This window comes from Papaver somniferum, chromosome 5 (assembly GCF_003573695.1).
Source record: "Papaver somniferum cultivar HN1 chromosome 5, ASM357369v1, whole genome shotgun sequence".
NCBI classification, from domain to species: Eukaryota; Viridiplantae; Streptophyta; class Magnoliopsida; order Ranunculales; family Papaveraceae; genus Papaver; species Papaver somniferum.
Window position 1 is genome coordinate 213059892 of NC_039362.1, and position 18385 is coordinate 213078276.

At 36.1% G+C, this 18385-nt stretch overlaps 2 long non-coding RNA genes across 2 annotated transcripts; both read right to left on the reverse strand.

The window, feature by feature from the left end:
* Positions 1–15843: 15843 nt before the first annotated feature.
* On the reverse strand, positions 15844–16279 carry LOC113280838. The gene is made up of 3 exons (XR_003325760.1): positions 16246–16279; positions 16052–16117; positions 15844–15919 (listed from the first exon to the last, which is right to left on the reverse strand). It is a non-coding gene; the product is annotated as an uncharacterized LOC113280838 (long non-coding RNA).
* Positions 16280–16817: 538 nt separating this feature from the next.
* LOC113278651 lies at positions 16818–17259 on the reverse strand. The gene is made up of 3 exons (XR_003325606.1): positions 17226–17259; positions 17028–17093; positions 16818–16895 (listed from the first exon to the last, which is right to left on the reverse strand). It is a non-coding gene; the product is annotated as an uncharacterized LOC113278651 (long non-coding RNA).
* Between the last annotated feature and the right edge of the window lie 1126 nt (positions 17260–18385).

Below are 18385 nucleotides of genomic sequence, written 5' to 3' on the forward strand. Positions count from 1 at the left end.
AAAATATTCTCTAGATATGTTGCTATCTATACGAATATGTGGCATGTATAAGATATATATATACACGTCTTGTAAAACCTCCATTGATAATAAGAAAACCTAATCATTCTTCTCCTGTGGACGTAGGCTATAGACGAACCACGTTAAACTGTGTTTCTTCTTTAATCTGTTTTAGTTTACTGCATAACATCTTATGCAGATCCAATATTGACTGCATAACATCTTATGCATACTGCATAACATCTTATGCATACCAACATGGTATCAGAGCAGGCTATTTGTGTCGAGTCAAATGACCGCACCTTTACTCCGCGTTACCCGATTTATTGTTCCACGTGTTAGACCCAACGAGGCTACACGTGAGGGGGAGTGTTGAGATTATTAGTCCCACATTGTCTGGGTTTCTAAGATCCTGCGGTTTATAATCCTTTGGGCCTCTCCACTCATTGCCAATTGGTTTTGAGTTGGATGCCCGTATTCTAACATGTTGGTATGCATAAGATGTTATGCAGTCAATATTGGATCTGCATAAGATGTTATGCAGTAAACTAAAACAGATTAAAGAAGAAACACAGTTTAACGTGGTTCGGCTATAGCCTACGTCCACGGGAGAAGAATGATTAGGGTTTCTTATTATCAATGGAGGTTTTACAAGACGTGTATATATATATCCTATACATGCCACATATTCGTATAGATAGCAACATATCTAGAGAATATTTTCTTGCAGTGTAAGCCAATCATAAATAGAGAAACCAAATATTCTCCTTTGTTCCAACACTCCCCCTCAAGTTGGTGCGAAGATATCAATGGAGCCCAACTTGGATAGAATTCCATTGAATTGCTTGACAGGTAAACCCTTAGTAAAAACATCTGCCAGTTGTTGATGACTACGAACGAAGGGAGTGCATATTACTTTGGCCAATACCATCTCTCTAACAAAATGACAATCCACTTCTATGTGCTTTGTACGCTCATGAAAGGTGGGATTTGATGCGATTTGTATCGCTGCTTGATTGTCACAAAACATCTTAGCTGGCTGAGGTGACAGAAAAACCTAAATCTTTAAGTAATGCTCGCAGCCAAACAATCTCCCAAATCAGATGTTCACACAACTCTTGAGGAAAAACTAATGCCGCATCCACAATTAGTTTGCAGCCAACTTTTAATTAATTGGAATCAAACAGAGATTTCTGATCAAGAACCAGTTTCAAATATTGACGGGAAAACAATCCAAACCTGAAACTAGTTATTTTCAAGTTCCAACTAGCCCAAAGCAAAACTATCAGATTTTCATGAAAAAAACCGTGCACGAAACGACAATTATAAAATGCGATAGGAAGAAAAATAAAATGCAATGGACATACCCCAATCACAAGATAAAGTGAGCAGTAGCCTGCGTAGCCAGTCCCCCTCTCGACTACACTTGTATTATCCTACCCCACTCATTTTGGTTACAATCGGGAAAGATTGGAAACCTTATGGCCTCCTTGGTGTCTCGATTGTAATTATAAAAATGCTGTCATGCCATTCGCATCGCAGGAAGATTAGATTTTTCCCAGTAAGAGCTTCAATTGAAAGGTCTGGTTTTCCATTCCAGTAGCCAGGCATAATATCGATAATCTCTTGTTCCCACGTAATGTTACCATCTGCACCTTCATGAATTTTCCATAGAGAACGTAAAGAATCTAATACAGCTACGCGTCCATCAATTTCTGTTAGCTCAACAGTTTGTGCCTTTCTATATTTCAGTGGATCAATGACGAAATCAGGAATTGGAATCACTCTGAACTTTTCATTTACAATATCAAATCTCATTATCAATTATAGCTCATCGTTTTCATGTTCCCGCCGGAACCGCCAATATAAACAACCATCTACATAAAAAGGTTTTTCATAACTTGCCCAAAAATCAACTAAAAAACTCATAGGTATGGGTGGAATCGCATCGATTCTTCTCCATGTATTTTTGCCAACCGTGAAGATTTCAACAACTTGATCCGAGAAAGAATCATTACCTGTTATGCAGATGACCTTATGTTCATGATTCTGCGGATTATATCCAAAAGCGATGTGGCTAAATTTCATCGAGTTTTTATTAACATCGATCCAGGGTGATCTTTCTCCAGTGATAGGGTTATATATGAAAAATGTATCAAACCTGTGGGTGACGAAACATAGCAAACCATTTACAGTTTGTCTTGGTATTGTATGTTGTGTATAAGAACCACGATCTTCATCTATTACTAATCTGTTAATACTTATTAATTGTTGGAGAATAACAATTAAAATTGATCAAACAACTAAATAATATAAGAGGCACTTATCTGATTTTTGTGTCTTCTCCTTTAGTTAACTGTTGATGTCTTGAACATCCTGATAAACACCATAGAAACAAGAAACTGGTAATGGTGGATTGAGGCGCATGTTCAACATACTGTCCTTAAGACAAGAAATGCCCTGCTACACTCCAAAAAGGATGTTGCTATAGTCCTACTGGACATCTGCCTCCAAGATACAACAATCTCAATAAAGTTTGAAGAGCACACTCAAACCTTATTCTATCTAGAACTTGGCAGCGGAAAAACTCACGAAGCGTTAGCACTTAAAACCCTCGTATCAAACATAGAAAAACGAAGAAGAAGTACTCAACACCTGGAGATATGAGAGAGGTTTTTCTATATATATCAAAACCCTAGTGAAAATCCAATTATATATAAGCTAAACTTACCCCATAAAAACAAGAGATAATTTTGGAAGGTCTTTTAATTATTTTGAAAAACCGTTTTATAATAACTTTTTATTCACATAAAACCTTTTTTTTCCAACAATCCCCCACATGAATAAAAATACGATAAAACACAGAAAATAGGAAATATCACGAATAGGCATAGGTGTCCATAAGGTCTTGAATCTTTTCTTAGTGAGAGGTTACCTGAACTACTTATTAGCCAGTGTCCATAAGGTCTTGAACTGTCTAACATTTGGTGTAACTCGCGATAACAACCACACATGATATCTCCAAGGTTGCTGCCAAGCTCCGCCGTTGTGTCCATTTTGGCCCTGGACGTATCTTGTTTCTCAGAATGCTCTAGAGAATTAGCTCATATTCTCATAGGAAGCGACCCACTTCCTCATTCAGATAGGTGAGTTCCATCAAGAGTATTCACTGCTACACCCCACTTCAATCTTAAATTGAAACTATGGAACTCATTAAGACTTATTAAAAGTCATCCTTCACATGCAGTCACATTATCACATCTACACCATAGGGAAGGGACAGAGAATATAATTCTCTGATAGTGTTTACCTTTACCCGCCATAAATTAGTTGTCTCATTCGAAACCTTGATCTTGGGATCTCCAGTCAGCAAGGTTGAGTATCCTTCATGGCAAGTTTATTTTATACGAGCTTAAATACCATTCCCCCTCAATGTATAATTACGAACTATCTCTTTAGAAAATCCTTTCGTCAAAGGACCATTAATTTTTCTGTTGACTTCCCTAAGTCTGTGAGGTTCTCTTTTGACTTTACATGTCTACTGAGACCTCTTTTTTACTTCACGAACCCACTAAAATTACTTCATTAAAGAGTATAGTTGTCTTACGGAATTAGCCTTCTCCGAGTATGTCTAGACTTTGCCATTGCTCATTTACGTTAGACTCACATAGTCAATTGAGTTTCTGCAATGATGGACACAGGCTTCGGTCACAGAGGAATATCTTCTAAGAAGCATCTTAGTAATCATTCGTCTTCCTCTTATGCTTGAATTAAAGCACACGAACTTTGATTTCTTCAATATACAAGTTCATCTTGTCTGTTTTAAGGACTTCCTTAGACAGACACTCCTTAAGAGGATACACACATAGGCTAAGATTTTTACATAGCCTGAAACAACAACATCTCTTAAGGTCAATACATTATGTATTACATACACAATTTAAGATGTACCTCAAGTATGGCAAGTCTTTAATCAGATCATCCCAATACTTCTCTTGTGACACGTACAAGGGTATTTGTATACATCTGATATACTGCATGTTTACAACACACGTTAAATGCATCGAGTTTTACAAAGACCATTTCCTTCAGAATTTCTTCTGGTTCCCTTTGATCCTTTAGATCATGTCAACTAACTTTGTCTTTCAGTCAAATCATAAATATCAAATATTCCATAAGTGGTTGTAAAGCATACAAAAAATACATGTACCATTCACTAGTACGTTCATTACAGCTTCCTCAAAATTAAGGTTAGTGCAATATATATCACATATTTGAAATTAAATATGTACCTCATGCATTCCAATCTCTGGTCCTCTAGTCAGAGCATCCCTGTGATTTCCCAAGGTAAACATGGACATGCAAATCTGTTTTACAACACATACTAAACAATTTAGACAGAAACTATATCCTCAAAATTTCTTTTGGTTACCTACTGATCCTTTAGACCACGTCAACCGCACATTAGTTTCTTGTCAAATCTTAAACAACACCGATTTATTAGTAGATGTAAAACATGTTTATCGTATCAAAAGATATATCATAATAGAGGCAATCAGTAAGATTAATATCTAAGCTTATACAAATATATATGTAAAGTCAGGTGGCATCAGGTGTACTTCATTTTATTCAAACCTTATAGTTTATTCATCATCTGATTAACCTGTCAAGGATACTTTCTCAAAAACCCTTATGTATCATTACACACTGACATGTGCAAATAAGACGAACAATTTTCTATATTACTTATTTTCTATAAATTATGGCTACCTGAAGTGGTCCATAAACACATGTCTTTGTTATCTTCTTCAAGGTTGTTTGATACATTCATCATATACCTTTCACATTTGATGGATTGCAAGATCACATGTCTTTTCCCCCACATTTATGATGAATTCTAGACAAACCTCTTGATTTGAGCAAGTACACAACAACAACAAATACGATAATTAATCATAGCAAGATGATCCGCATCTCCTGTAGTTGAAAATCTCAGCACAAAAGAGCCTCACTATAAAGTTGTACAACCTAAATACCTTCTCAACGACAGTCACATTGAATAATTGTTATGAGTCTGTTTACCATAATTTACCAATTCCTACTACTCCAACATGAGATTTACACAACTCGAAATAAAACACGCACCCAGATGGGGTTTGGTACCTGACGCGATTTCCAAAGTAGGAAATCAATTGTAAATTAACTTACTCTACCACCGGGTATAATTTTGCATGATGCAGGGCTCACTTTTGTTGGCACAATCTAGTGTTCCGGTTCCGGCATTCATCGCCTCATCCTCATACGGAAATCGTTTACCTGGATAACTTACACTTACAACCAAGTTAGCTATTAAAATTAATGATTCAAGAATGTGGTACAATTTCAACCGCTTACGAGACTAGTGTATACACTTCAGCAATATACACCTCAGTGCATTCCTCATTTGATGCTTCTAGCTAGTGTTCCCGTAAAACAAAAGGAGTTTGTTATCATACATCTTAATATCCTTAGGCCTCATGGGGTTCTAGTGTATAATCCTTAACTCCAAGTACTGTTTTTTAAGTCAATCGGCACTTGGTGATCTAAACTAGTGGATGCTAAAGATACTTGGAATCGTCCAGTACTTGGCATTTATTTGTTCTAATCTATTGCTAGCTTCCTCGTTTACTGTTTAAAGAAGCCCATATATTCAAGAAACCAACTACACTTTGAACACCTTCTCCTTAATAGTTACCAGGTGTACCACCGCACATCCAATTACCAAATTATAACAAAGAAGAAAAGTTGTGATTGCCAGAATAACATCTACAGCAAAACGCTTCCCGCATATACATCTGACAAACGTTTATATCACTTTGGCCAAGACTTTGTGTTGCCTATAATCCAGTCAACTTTCTCTGATTCATCCCTACATTTCTTACCCAAAGTTTCCTCATCAAGCACGAGCAAGGAAAGTGCCCTTCTCATGAGAAACTGAAAACCGTATTACTTTTCCATTATGAGCAACACTGTGGCACCGTTTGACCCTCTGATTGTCTTCGATATAAGTCTCCAAAATAAAACATTCAAAACGTTTTACTAGATACAATCAAAATTCTTATATACTGGTGTCTGCTTAAGCTTTATGCTAACGTGTAAAGTCTCCCAATTCAAACCAATTTTAGATTAATAATCACCACTGGTATCTACTAAGTTGAGTACAGATTACTCTACTTGTTGCTTCATTCAATTATGGCAGTTGAATGACCATAGATTTGTGCCTCAGAAAAGTCATACCAATGAACGGAACTCAATGACTTACTCCTTGCGCAAAGTCCAATTGATTCCGGTATTCCCTTGTCATCTCCTTAGCATGCATATCAAGTCGGAACGTCGATACCAATGTATAGTAACCAGACCATATGATAGCTTGTTGTTGTCATCTCTTTCTCCAACGTACCAAGTTGAACTGTTGAACGTACCTGACAGGTGGTAGCATTTTCCTGACCAAGAATCGAGCACCTAATCAGCAGAGAGATGCAAGAAATATAATCAAATTAATCCATCGACATGGTTAGATCAGGATATCAATCACGTATCTGATCCTAATAAGGGGTGCAAATAATAGTATTTCAATACTAGACAAACCAAATCAAAGCAACAGATACAATATTGATTTTATGGTCTCAAATTTGGAATAAAAAAAAATTCGCATTGGCAAGTCATCGAACAGCTACGTAACAGAAATCTTAGTTTCCACTAACACGATAGATATGTTTGATTAAACAAGTAACTAAGAGATGCTCATCATGATCACAAAAACAGTAAACTGGAAAAAAACTGTCATTGAATTTACGAACCAAACCCAATCTGTCACATAGATAATGAAACTTCAACTGTAGTCTATAGAGCTTCATTTTACGTTCACATCCAGCTAGATACTCTTTTTGGCAAAACAGGGATTTGGGAGACTCTCTATTTCTATCAAACTTCCCAGCACTAATGAGGTGTTGTTATCCGCTGTATATAGATACGTGATAAGTATCTTTGCTTCTTAGGGTTCAAAAAATCCAAAACTCCACTTTAATGGTCCTAACTGATTAAACCCAATTTAACAATTTTAATTGTTATTAAAAAGAAACTCTTGTCTTAAGATTGTTGGAGAATAACAATTAAAATTGATCAAACAACTAAATAATATAAGAGGCACTTATCTGATTTTTGTGTCTTCTCCTTCAGTTAATTGTTGATGTCTTGAACATCCTGTTAAACACCATAGAAAGAAGAAACTGGTAATGGTGGATTGAGGCGCATGTTCAACATATTGTCCTTAAGACAAGAATGCCCTGCTACACTCCAAAAAGGATGTTGTTATAGACCTACTGGACATCTGCCTCCAAGATACAACAATCTCAATAAAGTTTGAAGAGCACACTCAAACCTTATTCTATCTAGAACTTGGCAGCGGAAAAACTCACGAATCGTTAGCACTTAAAACCCTCGTATCAAACATAGAAAAACGAAGAAGAAGTACTCAACACCTGGAGATATGAGAGAGGTTTTTCTATAGTGAAAAATACTAGAACCCCCTACTATATGGGTTCAACCATATACAAGCCCCATAAAATGGATCTTACACCCTCAACTCCACACTTTCCGTTTTTGATATTTCTAGGCCCAGAATTTTTTTTTTTGGGGCCTGGTTTTCAATTTTCCCGGATTGCTGACGTCATCAGGATTTTTAATAAAAGTAAAAATACCGAAATTAACCTTCCCTATTTATAGACGTTTTATACCTACCAGAAACTGAAAACCAAATCAGATTCAGCTCTTTCTTCTCTCCGCTCTCGTTCAGAAACAGAATTGGAGATTTTTCTTCAGACGAATTCGTGAATTTTGATAGTTTCATACTGATTTTCGTTAATTTGATAGGAAGAAAACGAGAAGAAGAACAACATAAACGAGAAGAAGAAGAAAACGAATTTTCTCTCAATTCGTTGAGGTGTATTCGTCTGTTTTTCAGATCTGACGAGATAGTGAAGCTGCATTGATGAACAACAAATAGGTTTGTTCGGTTTTAGCTTTTCTGTTGCTTGATTCACTAGTTTTCTCATCGATTTTTTGAATCTCGATCTTCTACTGATTACGATTTTTGTTCTGTTTCGAATTTGTTGAGCCTGAGAAGAGGAAGAAGACAGTTGGGAATACATAAATCAAAATAGGTACGAATTGTGATTTCGATTTAGTTTTCAAATTCAATTGATTTTGATTTTACCGTTTCGATCTATTTTTGTCACTTTTGATACTTACACATGTTTTTGTTGATGCTTACACATGTTTGTTTGATACTGAGAAGAGGAACAAAATAAACATTGTTTCAGAAGAAAGAAAACAACAAATCTAGGTAAGAATTTTATGTTGTTTTTGATTTCAGATCTGTTTTCAAATTTTTTTTTTGAATTATTTTGTTGTTCTTTCATGTGCAATCTGTTAATTTGTTGTTTTACTTTTTGTTGATACTGAGAGAAGTATGAAGAAACAATTTTGTTTCAAAAAAATAACTTCAAATTGATTTGTATACATGCTGTTTTTTTTTGTTACAGTATGTGTAACTTGAGGTTACACATATATATCATGTTGTATTTTAAGCATGCTTAAAGAAGATGCAGATGTTTTTTAGTTGCAGCATGTGTAAATTTATTTTACACATATATATCCTCTTTGTATTTTTAAGCATGTGTGAGGAAGATGCAGATGTTTTTTTAATTACAACATGTGTAATTTTAGTTTACACATATATATCCTATTGTATTTTAAGAATGTGTAAGTTGAAGTTACATATATATGTCCTGTAACATGTTTTATTTGTAAACAATTGTATCATATGTATCTTTTACTTATATTTATCTTGCCGCATAGAATATACTTCTCACGAGGGGGCAACGCCCCCGAGTGAATTGCGTTCGTTTTCAAATTTTGATATTCTTATTGTGTATTTGATATTTTCAGGTTGTCATGGCTGTTGTTAGTTGCGCTGCTGTTAGTTGCATTGCTGTTGTTCGCTACTTTTCTGATTTCATTACCCTGCGTGTTAATACTGATATCAAACTTGATGAGTTTAAGGAACAAGTTTGCAAGGAATGGAAGCAGTATACTCCACTTGGTATTACTTTCTTCTTTCGAGAAAGTGGGAAAGATTTTCCGCTTGACTGTGATTTTTCTTTGCAAGCTCTTATATCTATCACAAATAGTAAACAGAAGACCAGTGTTGATATTTTCTTGCAAAATGTTCCTCGTGTGGCCTCTTCCTCTAGCTCTAGGGCAGATTCTTCTATTTCTAATGGGTCTAGTAGTACGTCTTCGTCCACAAACAATCTTACTGTTGCAATGTATTTGGAAGATAAAAGTAAGCCAGCGAAACCTTTGTTATCGGATGGTTGGCCCAAGGTTCTTGGTGATATTGGCCATGTGTTTGTTGAAGGAGTTAAGCAAGTCAGGGTTGCTTTTACCAAGTATCGTCTTCGCACTGGTTTCCAAATGATTGTAACTCACAATGAGCGTTCTAGGTTCACGGCTAAGTGTGCAGATCAAAAATGCGGCTGGAAATTCCATGCAGCTTCTATCGATGAAAGGAACGAAATGTTTCAGGTAGGTTTTCCGTGTTCTGTCATCTAATGCTTAGCATATGTTATGTTTTGTTACAGTATGTGTAACTTTGGTTTACACATGATGTTTTTGGCACCATATTGTGTTTTGGTTGAATTGTTTATATTTTGTATGAATCTCTTCAGGTCAGGTCTTATAACCCTGAGCACATTTGTGGTGCTGGTGGACGCAACTTGAACCAAACTTACTCCACCAGCTTCTCGTCTAGTTTGATTGAGGAAGAAGTTCGCAAAAATCCTCACAAGAAGCCCAAGCAAATTGCTGCTGATTTCCAGACCAACTATGGGATCAACATGGAGTACTACCAGGCATATAATGCTAGGGAAAAGGTTTATGATACGATTTATGGCGACGATGTCAAGTCCTACTCGCACTTGGTATGGTATATTGATGCTATAAGGGAAACCAACCCTGGTAGTTGATAAAGTTTGAACGTGAAAATAAACAGTTCCAGCGGATTTTCATCGCATTTGCTGCATGCATCAAAGGGTACCGGTTTTGTCGTCCAATGGTATACTTGGATACTACTTTCCTTACTGGTACATTCAAAGGTTGCTTGATGGCAGCTACTGGGATCAATGGTGGTAAAGGTATGTTTTTTCTATGTGTTTTTTTTTTATGAACAACTTCAGTTGACAAATAACTAACAGTTACACATGTGTAACTCTCAGTTACACATTACTTTACTCAGTGTGTAACTAAGAAAACAGCATCTGTAACCTTAAGTTACATATTTGTTTTAGCATGTGTAACCTTAAGTTACATATTTGTTTTAGCATGTGTGAAACTTATTATTCTTTCGATTCTGCACAATTTTTTTTGTAGGATTTTTCCCCCTTGCTTTTGCACTAGTCGATTCTGAGACGATCGACAACTGGGAGTGGTTTTTAAGGAATTTGAAAGAAGTTGTTGGTGATGGGAGGCCAATCACCTTCCTTTCGGATCGCCATGAAGGACTCTTGCAAGGTGTTCCACTTGTTTATCCAGATGGGTTCCACAGCTTCTGCTACTATCATTTGACGAAGAATATACCCATCACTGCAACAGATCCTAGGTACTCACTTGTGATGGACCATTTCCGAGAGGCGACATACGCACTCTCACCTGAAAACCATGCGAAAGCCATACAGAAGATTAGAGATTTGAACTGCGATTGGGTGGCTGATTACATCGAGACAATCCCACCTGAAGCATATGCGAATGCCTATTTCAAAGGTTGTCGGTATGGACGAACATCTAGTACTCTAGCAGAATCAGTCAATAGCTGGGTTCTGGTTCACAAGAAGATGCCTGCATCTGCTCTTCTTGATCAGGTTAATTGAGTGTGTGTGTCTGTTTTGTTGTTTTGTTGTCTTTTTATTTCATGTTTTGTCACTTTATGCATTGATGAGTTTTTTTCTCCTTTTCAGATTAGGAGGAAAATAATGTGTTTGATGGCGGAGCGTCGTGAAATTGGTGCTAATATGATGACTCCATTAACCCCTGAGTATGAAGAAAAGCTTGTGGCTCTTCAAGATGAAGGTTTGGCTTGGGAAGTATTGGTTGCTAGTCCTACCGTGTTTGAAGTTATTAGTGAAAGGTCTCACATGGTGGACCTCGAACACGAGACTTGCACCTGTCAAAGGTTTGGTTTCTTATGCTTTTTTCTTCTCTTTGTATGTTCTTTTTTTTAAGAATGTGTATATCCACTTTACATTAATCATCAGATTGTGGATTTGTTTTGAGCTATGTTCTGCTAGCTCTTGGTTTCTGGTTGTATGATTAAGTGTTCGGTTGTACTTTTTGTATGATTGGAGGGCGGTATTTTTTTCCCGGAAATGCTATTTGGCTTCCTATTTTTCACCTCCCAATCTAAGCCTCACATCCATATCGATATCCGCATTCAAGTTTTCATCATTCATCTAATGTGGGGTTTAGATTGTAGGGAGAAGAATAGGGGTGGAGATTAGGGAGCCAAATAGCATTGCCGATTTTTTTTACTAATTTAAACCTTAAAATTTACACCCATCTTACTTCAGTTCAGTACCATTTCTTCTTGTTCTTGTTTCAATCCTCCTACTCCAACCATTACCGACACCAACCAGTACGAAGAAGCTAAAGGAAGTTCATGGATTCTAATAATCTCACATGAACAACCAGTTGATCCAGACTCAGTTATTAACCTTTCAAAGGACAAAACACACTATATGTAACCTCAAGCTACACATGCCTTTTACAATGTGTAACTTGAAGTTACACTTCCATTACAAACAAAACATAGAACGGAAGAGTGGTTACCAGTTGAGGTAGGTTCTGCATTCTCCGTCACTGCGGGTCCATGTTCAGTTTTGTTAATGTTGCTGACGATCTCATCTATCATTTCACTCACTTCAACATTCGTCATATCATCGAGGTTAGCTCCTAGTTGCACCAACCTGTAGGTCTGAGCATTGTCAGGCTGTGTTTGCGGTGTTGTAGCAGTTATCACCATGGAGTCCTCAAACTGTGTTGAAGCAGAACTGTCATCAAAAGTTCCAGGAGTTGGCTGAGTTGGAGCAGACATAACCAAACCGTCACCAACAGTTGCAGGTGTATCCTCATTGACTTTTGCAGTAACATCATCACCTACGGCTTTTGCAGCTACATCATCACCTGCCCCATCCACAACTCCACCATCTGCAGCTTTCTTCTGTGCCTCATCCGTAACAGGTGTCTCTTCAACATCTTTCTTCTGCTCCTCATCAACATTATTTGTAGGAGTGGGCTTTTGCTTTGCGACAGGCCTTTTCTTTGGTGGAGTCTTGCAAGTTGTCACACTCTTCATACTCGAACTATATGTCCTGAGTGGTCTTTTGTGCCCCTCTGCAGCAGTTTGAGCTTGCAGAATGTTGGCGTATTTCCAGCTGCAAGGCTCATACATGGAACTGCACAAGTATTGAAACGAGAATTAGGATGATGATGATGATGTTAAATTTTTAAAAAATTTCAAGAAGAATATATCATGGTAATCGACTGGCTGTGGATAACTAATAGTGTAACTTCATGTTACACATGAATATGGCATGGATACCTAGTGTAACATGGAGTTACACATGCATCTAACTAGTGTAACCAGAAGTTACACATGCATGTGGCATGTGTAACTAGGAATTACACATCCATATGATCAGTTTACTCAACATTTATTAAGTCTAATCAAGTTAAACAAGCAAGTTAAAAATGAACAAGTAAAATATGAAATTAAAAAGGTTCAAAGACCTTAGTGTCAACTAATTGGGTACCTCTATCAAGTTAAAGAAGCATATTAAAAATGAACAACTACTTACATTCTTCATGGAAGGAAGTTTCCGCGTCATCTTTCTCTTTCTCTTGCTCAGTACTTCCATCTCCTTGTTGCTCTGTCTCAACTAATTGTAACTCTTCTTCTTCATGCTCAGTAGCTCCATGCTCAGTACCTCCATGTACATCATCTTCATGTTGCATAAACTCTTCCTGGGTCACTTTGTAAGGATCAATACCCATTGCTTGCATAATTTGGCAACTAAATTTGTGAACCTTGAATTCCGCTGTTCCTGAAAGGTCCCCTTCTGATATCCCTTCTCTTGCAATTGCATACACTGCTTTAAGCATTGCTTGCTTTTCTTGCAGTTGCTCTTTCAGATGGCTATTCTCAATATTTTGCGCTTTCAGCCAACTTTGCAGGTCGTCCTTGCTGGGTACCACGGTTGATATACCCAGCTGCTTCTCAAGCTGTGAAAACTCAGCCACAAAGCTAGGAGTTGGCTGCAATTAACAGATGGAGAGGTTAAAAAGAGATTGCAAAAAACAGTTGAACATTCTAAATATACATTTTTCGGTTGTATGTGTAACTTAAAGTTACATAAGCACATTTTATATGTGTAACCTATAGTTACATAAGCACATTAGATATATCTAATGTAAAGTGGATATGTGTAACTAAAGGTTACACATATATCTAATGTAAAGTGGATATACATATAAAATGTGTAACCTATAGTTACATAAGCACAGGATATATATACAAACAGGATATATATGTTACATAACCTATAGTTGCATTCACTTGTGTTATCTTTTGCATGTGTAACTATAAATTACACAAGCACATTTAAATGTGTAACTTATAGCTACACATGACAATTTTGATTACATCAAAGTTTTATCTAAATTACATTACCATAAATTTACAAAACCTAAACCAACTGACATATAACACTTACCGAAAACTGTGTCATGTCTGTTTTCCAAATGTAATCAGAAATCTGGTATATATCCCATCTCCCAACCCTCGGGATATCTTCCTCGTGGTTCTCAACTTTCGGGATTAATCCTGCTGGCGTGTGTTCAGCAAACAATAACTGCAACATATAAATTTTAATTAGTCGATTGAACAAAAATATCCATCACGTAACACTAAAACTGCTGGAATAGAAATTACACACAAGCTTTTTACCAGTAGGTATTGCACACAAGCCTTCACATTTGACAAACAACTAAGATTAGTATGAATCTCTTCAAACAAGTGCTCGTGTATTAAATCAGGCCACGACACCTTGAGCACCATATCATAAGTTTCAACGATACTAAGATATTTCGCGTTCACTCCATTGGCATTTTTGTCGCCAAAAAACAATACACAGCAAAGATAAAGACCTATCAGGCAAACTAGATCCTTTTCATCAACTTTCTTTCTTTTCCCACTTTTTCTCCTTTTTGCCATAAGTTGTTTTATCTTCTCTAAAATGTTTGTCTTAGTCACCGTCGTCTGATGCTTTGTAGATTTGATATCGGTGAAGTATTTGCTGTATAAAACATTGTCAGTCAAATCACTAGGACAATAGTACTTTAACAGCTTCTGACCCTTTCTGCTTCCAATCCTCTGCATGCAAAATATACCAGCCAGCTTTGCCGGTGTAGACTCTATAATCTTATCATCAGCAAACTTGAATGAACATGGTGTCTCACAATCCATGTCAAAGCAGTTCAAGAGCTTCAAGACGCCGTGTTTGTTGGTAGTTATCTGTCTTGTTGTAGTTGGTACAGTTGTATCATAGTCATCGTAATACATCATTACGAGTTCTCCGTAAGCAGCTCTCCTAAGATATCTATGAGCCCTATCGGTCAGTCCTATAGGCTTTATCACCTTTACTAAATCCTTTACTGCATTCAACGACTGCCTTAGGTTTCTTGTACACATCACACACAAAAATAGCATGAGTCAGTATGTTGTGTACTTATCAAATACACTCGTTTTTAACTACAAAATGAAAATCATGTTACAAACCATGTGTATTTGCCAAGTACACAAACTGAATCATTTTATTCTGTGTTGTGTAACCTTAACTTACATGCATATGAAGGTTTAAAGGGGTCATTTTTTTATGTCCAACTATAATTTACAAACACAATACAGTCATAGGTTATATTTTTGCATGTGTAACTTTTAGTTATCTAGGCAATTGCCAAATCAGTTATGTTATTATGCATGTGTAACTTGTAGTTACACAGTCAATTGGCAAGTCAGTGATTAGATTTTCAATGTGTATCTTATAGTTACACAGCCACTTTGCAAGTCATTGGTAACATCTTGAATGTGTAACTCACAGTTAAGATGTGTAACTACAAGTTACACAGCCACTTCTGCAAGGCTCATTTGTATGTGTAACTTCAAGTTACACACTCAATATACAAACCACAACATAGTGGTGAGATTTTGAATGTGTAACTTAAAGTTACACAGGCCCTTGTTTGCGTAGTTATACATTCAAAAGCATCACTTACATTAGAAACTTTTAAATTTCTTCAGTTAGTAGATTTTAACTACAAGTTACACACTCAATCCTAGACATTCTACAAGGTGTAACTTTAACTTACACATGCATATAATGAGTAACTTTAATTTACACAACCAATTTTCTATGTGTAACTACAAGTTACACATCCTAAACACAACCAATTTTTTATGTGCAACTACTAGTTACACATCCCTAGGCAAGTCAGTGGTGACAGGCTCACTTGGTATGTGTAACTATAAGTTACACAATCAATATACAAACCACAACACAGTCAGTGGTTACATTTTGAGTGTGTAACTTATAGTTACACATGTCCTTGTCTGTGTAATTACATATTCACAAGCATTATATGAGAAATAAACATGAGACCATGACAACAATAGTTTTCACAACTTAGTACCTATAATTGTATCATCTTTTCTAGGGGGATTCATTTTTCCTTTCACCATTTTTATTCCAAAAGAAATTTGATTCTGAATCTGCAGTTGATGTAGTAATAAAATCAAGTTAGTTGATTGCAATTCAACTTAGAGTTTCTAGGGTTTTCAAACAGTAACATCTCAGAAATGAAATCCACTAAATCAATCAGTTATATCACATCCATGACTTACCTTTGTTTCTATTTAATCAGTTATTTCATGGATTTTATGCACAAACGATTGTTCTCCTTCTCCGATCTGTAAAATTATCAGTCAGAATGAGTTATGTTTGTTGTAATCTCATTACAAACCCTAGTTCAGAAATTTTCGACCCACGAATCAGTAACAACAGGAATCAAAACTAACAGCTTCAAATCAAAACTTACCTAGTGATTAATCGTCGGAGTATTTCATCAACAGGAATCAGTAACAACGGCGATTTAGGTTTTGAATCTGAAACTGAATCTGAAACTGTTTCTTTTGATTTTTTTTGGTTTTTGAATCTGAAACTTTTTCGATCTGTTTCTCTGATTTAGGGGTTAGCAAATGATGAATAGTTTTTGATCTCGATCTTTGTTTTGGAACAGATTTCAGGAAGATTTCTTGATTTTTTGGGTTTTTGGGTTTTTTTCTAGATTTCTTTCTGTTTCAGGTGAGTGAGATTTGTTTTCTCTCTCCTTGGAAATGAAATAATGGCGTCTGAACGAGAGAAAGGTAGGTGACGCCTCTTATATACTTGAGGCTAATTTAGTCTTTTCGCTTTTATTAAATTTATTTTTTAATTCAGGGCCTACTAATAAAACAATCAATATACAAACCACAACACAGTCAGTGGTTACATTTTGAGTGTGTAACTTATAGTTACACATGTCCTTGTCTGTGTAATTACATATTCACAAGCATTATATGAGAAATAAACATGAGACCATGACAACAATAGTTTTCACAACTTAGTACTTGTAATTGTATCATCTTTTCTAGGGGGATTCATTTTTCCTTTCACCATTTTTATTCCAAAAGAAATTTGATTCTGAATCTGCAGTTGATGTAGTAATAAAATCAAGTTAGTTGATTGCAATTCAACTTGGAGTTTCTAGGGTTTTCAAACAGTAACATCTCAGAAATGAAATCCACTAAATCAATCAGTTATATCACATCCATGACTTACCTTTGTTTCTATTTAATCAGTTATTTCATGGATTTTATGCACAAACGATTGTTCTCCTTCTCCGATCTGTAAAAGGAATTATCAGTCAGAATGAGTTATGTTTGTTGTAATCTCATTACAAACCCTAGTTCAGAAATTTTCGACCCACGAATCAGTAACAACAGGAATCAAAACTAACAGCTTCAAATCAAAACTTACCTAGTGATTAATCGTCGGAGTATTTCATCAACAGAAATCAGTAACAACGGCGATTTAGGTTTTGAATCTGAAACTGAATCTGAAACTGTTTCTTTTGATTTTTTTTGGTTTTTGAATCTGAAACTTTTTCGATCTGTTTCTCTGATTTAGGGGTTAGCAAATGATGAATAGTTTTTGATCTCGATCTTTGTTTTGGAACAGATTTCAGGAAGATTTCTTGATTTTTTGGGTTTTTTTCTAGATTTCTTTCTGTTTCAGGTGAGTGAGATTTGTTTTCTCTCTCCTTGGAAATGAAATAATAGCGTCTGAACGAGAGAAAGGTAGGTGACGCCTCTTATATACTTGAGGCTAATTTAGTCTTTTCGCTTTTATTAAATTTATTTTTTAATTCAGGGCCTACTAATAAAACTCTTTTATCTAGGGGCCTCATATTATGGGTTATCCATGGGTTGGGCCTGAGCCTAATTTCCCCTTTTCTATATATATCAAAACCCTAGTGCAAATCCAAATATATATAAGCTAAACTTACCCCATAAAAACAAGAGATAATTTTGGAAGGTCTTTTAATTATTTTGAAAAACCGTTTTATAATAATTTTGGAAGGTCTTTTAATTATTTTCAAAAACCGTTTTATAATAACTTTTTATTCACATAAAACCGTATTTTTTCCAATATTAATCCTCTATCAGGTGAACCTATTTTGACTTCGAGAATTCCATCGCCGATGTAACCCTCAGCTTCCTTCATTGACAGTAGTAATCTATGATGACTGGTTTCAATTCCTTCACGATGTAGTAAATCTTTCAAGTATTTCCATCGCATATTTAAGTCTCTTCTTTGTTCCTCTTCATTCTTTTCCTGCCACAACTCATGGGTCGAATACACCCACCTATCCCACCTCTTGTCGATTTCGTTCTCACACCAACACGTTCTTTTCTTAACTTTCCACCCATCTTTTAGTAGCTCTTCCAAATCACAAACGTTGACGGCTTCGTTATTAAGATATCTTGTATCATCCACCGTACTGTTAAAACAACGCGGAATCCTTATTCCTTCCATTAATCGAATACTTGGAGAAATCCTTTTCATAATTGCTCTCAGCGCCATTCTTCTCTCTTGGTCTCCTTCTCGAGAACCCTAATAATGAAATCTAACAGCCG